This window comes from Pinus tabuliformis, chromosome 8 (assembly GCF_031772625.1).
Source record: "Pinus tabuliformis cultivar Carrire ecotype Pingquan chromosome 8, CPIR1, whole genome shotgun sequence".
In the NCBI taxonomy this organism is placed as follows: Eukaryota; Viridiplantae; Streptophyta; class Pinopsida; order Pinales; family Pinaceae; genus Pinus; species Pinus tabuliformis.
In genome coordinates, this window is record NC_142294.1 from 1,879,839,847 (window position 1) to 1,879,845,687 (window position 5,841).

A 5,841-nucleotide genomic window follows, 5' to 3' on the forward strand; every position below is an offset into this window, starting at 1 on the left:
TCCTTAGGGGTCCATAGGCCCCCTTAACTTATTTGTGATCCCAGTTGTTACCATTGAAATGATTCCCCTATCCCTTTCTTTTCTATGTACTATTGGAATGTTTCTTTGTAAAGTTTCTTCTGATCCTCTGATCTCATCCAAATGCCTCCACTCACTCAAAATATTACGTAAGACTTGCTATTCATTGCTTATCTCTTCTCTTTGACTGTTGATTTCCATGTTGACATGTTCCATTGGCTGTTTCGTGTCCTCTTTGTCAGATATTTCCTCTTCAGCCTTTCTTTTGGCACTAATTCCATCCTTTTACTATGCTAGCTCATTGTCTAGACCTATTGCTTCCATCTAACCTTCCCTAGGTTCTTCCTCCTCCTTCAAGATGTCATATCGATTATCTTTTTATGGTCCTTTGCTTGGTCGCAGTTGGGTAGAAGTATGAAGATTCTTTTCAAATTTCCTCCTCCTTTGTACTTCCTGAAATCCCTCCACTTCTTGTGATTTCCCTAAGTTATTGGCTTTGGATGGCTCCGGGGTCTTGGACTATTTTATCAGGCAGTCCCAGAACAAATGTCCATATTCATGGCATCTACAACATCTGAAGGGGATATGCTCATAGTTAATGGGTTGTTGCGATACCTCCTCATGGTATTCCAGTTCAATGGATTCTCGTAAGGGTTTTGTTATATTCATATAAACACAAATCCTTGTGTAAGGCACGTACTTTCCCCTTCTCATGGAGTCTACAACTTTCAAAAAACTTCTTATGGAGTTGTCGATACCCTCCTCGATATTTGATCCCAGAAGTCCACCAGGAGGCCAAAGAGGTGAACCCATACTGGATCAGATACGAATTTTTCCAGATCTAGATTATAACACTCCTCCCAGTGTCTTATATGGCCCTTTGGTTGCCATTTATGCTGAATCCACTTAACCAAGTCTCATTCAGTTAGCAAGACTCCTATAAATTTGCAGATCATTATGTGGTCCTTCATATATTTCCTATCATTTTTGAGTTTATTATTGTGTATGACAAAGTCAGGCTTCTTTGTTTCCCTTAGGAGGCACTGGTTGGGCATGCGAGTCTACCATTGGGCTCCAAGGACAAGGGGTCCTTTCCCATGAATGTTTTGTGTGCCTACGGTGTGTGCGCCTTGTGAACTTGTTTCACCCCTCACAATATTTCAGTAGGAGAGAGGGAGGGGGGAAGTGCTAAGGGAGATGGAGAGGGATAGAGGAGAGTAGGAGGAAGACAAATATAAGGGGGGAGAGAGGGAGAAAATGGAGAGAGAGAGAGAGAGGAAGATGGAAGGAGAGATAGATAGATATCAAGAAAGAGTGTGTATGTTTTGGGGGTGACATAGGGATTAAAGAGAGGTGGAGGGAGATAGAGATATAGATGGGAGAAAGAGAGAGAGAGCATGCATGTTTGAGGGGGTGAGATACAAAGAAAAAGAAGGAGAGATGAAGGGAAATATAGAATATTTCTTGTAGTATTTGACAAGATTGTCTCCCTTCTTAATCACAAACTAATTACTAATATATAATTACATAAACATCCCCTCCTCTATCTCTCCTTCTTTGATACCTAAAATTAAATGAAATAGATGTGTAGTATCAATCCTCCTACAAACTATTGACAAGATTGTCCTCCTTCTTAATCACCAATTAATTACTAATAAACAACTACATACACATAGAAATATAGCTAACAACTGGAACATTCACAAACATTAGAATCCAAACTCACACATACAAATCGTTCAAGGCAAGAACAAAGACATTGTTGTTTTAAGCTCAAACCAACCAAGATCCATTTAATTCCAGATCTATCATGCACTAAAAGGGATCAAATCCCTAGAGGTGCAAGCCTTCCTTTTGGAGTATAGAATTTGAGGAAAGGTTTGCACCTATAGGAATTTGATCCCTCATTGGGCATGATATATCTAGATTGGTTTTAATTCAATTGTATTTTGGAAAATTTAAAATTAAATGAAATTATCACTCACTCAATTTTGTTAAAAAAATAGAGATATAGTTAATTTAACTATTAAATAAAAAATAAAATTTTTAACCATGAAGAAATTATTTAAACAATAAAATATTATTTAGATAGGAGGAATGACCTGTTGTAGAGTTTAAGTGAACCCAACGTTTCAGACTACCAAGTGAGTCCATCATCAGGGGATGCGTCAATAGATATTCTTCAAATCTGATTGACGCATCCCCTGATTATGGACTCACTTGGTAGTCCGAAACCTTGGGTTTACTAAAACTCTACAACAAGTTATTCCTCCTATCTAAAAACTATCCTCACCTGTATGGATTCATTATTTAACAAAAAAATATTATCTAAAAAACTTACTATGCTACACTCTTAAATAGCTTAGTTTTGTTTATAGATATTTTGGGCAATATCATGCAAAGATTTGAAGCAAGTTATGTTATCAGAAATCAGATAAAGTGTTCGGTTGTAAAACATACATAAAATAATCATGTACAAATGATCTGATAACAAAACATCTACATTATGATATTGCGAGATACTCAAAAAGAAAACATACATATAGCATCAAAAAATGGAAGAAGGAAATGACATTTGAGGACAACAACAAAATTGGAAGTGAGTAATAATTAAAATAAAAAAATAAATATTGTTTTCAATGAATGAAGTGCATGTTCTAGGCCACATACGTTAATACAGTGGAATCCTCTTCGTCGCATTCCAAAATTTCCCTGGTTATCAATTCGTTAATTCTCTTCTTTATGCATTTAATTTCTGGCTTGAATATCTTCTGAAGTTGCTCAACACATTCACTGATTAGTTGTTGCTGAGATAAGACTTTTCTGGCTTTCATGATGCGCGCAATGGCACAGTCTATAACGCAGCCCCTTTCCTGCTTGACAACTTCAGTAACTTTCTTTTCCGGCACATCCACTAGTTGTGGAAGTGGAATCTTAATCTTTGTCAATTTGTGTGTAAATTTGGGATTGAATTCAAAATGGTCCCCTGATGATATGGATTTGTTCACTGGATTCTTCAGCAGAATATTATACTTTCCGCATGCAAGGGAATGTAACAGTGTGACAACCTCTTCCTCTTCTAAATTTAATTGAGATTGGATTTCTTGATAACTCAATTGTCCAGCATCATTGAATAACAATAACACAACTGCCTGGCATGTTGAACCCATTATTTCTATTGTCTTAATATCAAATCTGGAAATGATGTCGCATGTCCCCAAAGAATATATCCATGTAAGTTGACGGCCCTTATGGATTTCATGATAAAATTCGTTGAACGCCTCAACGCATCTGAACATTTCTGAAGGTATATTAAGTTTAGAAAACTTGTATTTTGGCCAGACTGCGGTATTCAACACTTTAACACCCAAAGATATTTTAAGCTTGGTATTTGAATTTGCCGTAAAACTATCTTGAATTTCCTTTGAAGCAGTGAAATCATTTAGCATGCCCTGCATCTTTGATGTCAACAGAGTACCACACTCCTTCTTCAACTCGGACAGTATGTTCTGTTCATCATCAATATCCATTCTCCTGTCGAACAATAATCTCTTGGCTAATTTCTTGTTGCAAGATTCTGCAAATAAATCTTTATCCGTAACGTAATAAACAAGTTCTCCGATTTTTTGGAAAATGCTCTCAATATGATCGTCCATCAGTTTGGGTTTCCTGAGTACACTATCACAAAATTCTGCCAGCAACTCTGCACTCGTGCTTCCTCCCACTCTTTTATCAAACATTACAGAAAATGCTTCCCTGAAAGCCAGAAGAATAAGCTTATGCTTTTGAAATTCATGCTCTACATAACTCTTATACTTGCCATGGATTTCAATAAGCTTGGGCACATATTCATGCTTATCATTCCCAGCATCCTCTGCCCATTTAATCAATGCTATTGCTTCGGTAGTTACATGTTCTTTTAAAATACATGCCACTGGTTCCAAACCCTGGCGTATCTTACCAAACAACCTATACATCCTGGAAAGGTCGTCTTTCTTGTCATCCCTGAACAACACACGGCAACAAGAATCCTGTTTTTCCAAAAGTTGAGTTTCATAGCGGAAGAGGAGTTCATATTCTACTATCTCCATTAAGTTGTTCTCGCTGCTGGAGTGCAAATAAGGGGCAACTCTGTGCTTCTCATGTTTCAGACACTCTTCAACTTTTAGCATATATTGGGGCAAGGATTCCTGTACAATCCATAAAGCCGCCTTTCGAGCATAGTAAGTTGCAGTATCTTCAAACATGGGCTTTTCAAAATGATTCTTGTACAAGTCCATACCATTACCATTACCAATTTCCAAGAAAATGTTCACAACTTGTTTCACCAAAGCCATGTCAATATTCTCTCCCTCGCGCTCTCGCTTTATCAAACCCAACACACCATTCTTCACAACCATCCGTACGTGATCATACACAAGGTCACGGAAGAAGAGCAACGCAACTTCTCTGAGACTGGGCAGCACAACACCCAGGAAGCAGCGATCCAAATGAGAGAACATGTGTGACATGTAGTGGACCATGATCTTGTAATTTTCCCAAAGTTTCTCAAATTCCCTACAAATGAACTCACCATCACCACCCTGTTGTTTACTCAATGCCGGTAAAACCACCAAAGATATGTATAGTTCAAACGACTTCCTGTACATTTCGTACAGTTGCTGATGATGGTCTTAAAAACACAGTTGGCAAATAGTCAAATAAACCTGCATAAACTCCTCGTAGGAGAAACATAATTCATCCTTCTTAAATTTGCCTTCTACTCTTTTTCTCAAGTTTCCCAAACCTCTTGAGATCAAAGCCTATCCTTCCTCCCACTCTATCTTCCCTTCCTCCCACTCTATCTTCTGCGCCTGCACCTGCGCAGGCACCGGCAGCTTCAATATAATCTCTTCATTCTTCTGCGTGACCTTCTCTTCTTTATTCGATTTATTCTTCTTCGACTTCGACTTTGACTTGCCCGCCATGAAAGATTTCCACTCTGTGCCTCCACACAATAACAATATTATTTCACGAGTTGGGAGTTGCAACAAAGCGAGTACAAGATCTCTCGCGTCACCACTTTACTATCAATGTATGTTTAACCGGTGATCACAAACTGTAAAATTGCATGTTGAATTGAATTGAATTTATAGGACACGAGGTCAATATAATACCTTTTGGCCGACGGTTATGCAGAATGGTTTCCCTTGTTTTGTTTTGTTTTGTCATACTATTCAATCAATTATTTGAAAAAAAAAATAGCATACACAATTTAAATTTTTTTTTTTTAAATATTTTTATTTTATATTAATGGTTCATATTTATTTGAATTCAATTGAGTCTTCTTCTTCTGGCTCCAACTGGAACCATTCGCTGGATTTGTCCTATCCCAACCTTCAAAAATCTTCTTCCATAACCAACACCATGATATCTCAAGCAAGAGGAAGAATATCTATAATCAAGGAAGCAAGGGTTTCCTGAAGCTTGGGGAAGTGCATGAGGCACATGGATTCATCAAACCCAGTCAGGGATAATCTTAGTATAATAACTCTATCTCTTCTCCTCCTTAAGGCCTTCCTATGGAAGTCTATTTTTAATTCTCCCAAATAGTTTTTTAGTTGGGAAACATTTGGGCCATGGGCAATAGGAGATAATCAACAGGTAAAACTCGTAAAATCTGCCCATAATTAAGGAAATTTATTTATTTTAAGTGTTTTAACACATATACGTTGGGTTGGGTATTGATTGACCCACTTGTACATGCTTTTATCTCAAGGCAAAGTAGCATATAGGGAATAAAACATTGTTTTTAATATATTTGGAGCAAGTATCGAAGGAGGG

At 37.5% G+C, this 5,841-nt stretch overlaps 1 pseudogene; it reads right to left on the reverse strand.

Annotated features, from left to right (window-relative positions):
• Positions 1-2,675: 2,675 nt before the first annotated feature.
• On the reverse strand, positions 2,676-4,667 carry LOC149243896 (cullin-1 pseudogene; annotated as a pseudogene).
• Positions 4,668-5,841: the final 1,174 nt, after the last annotated feature.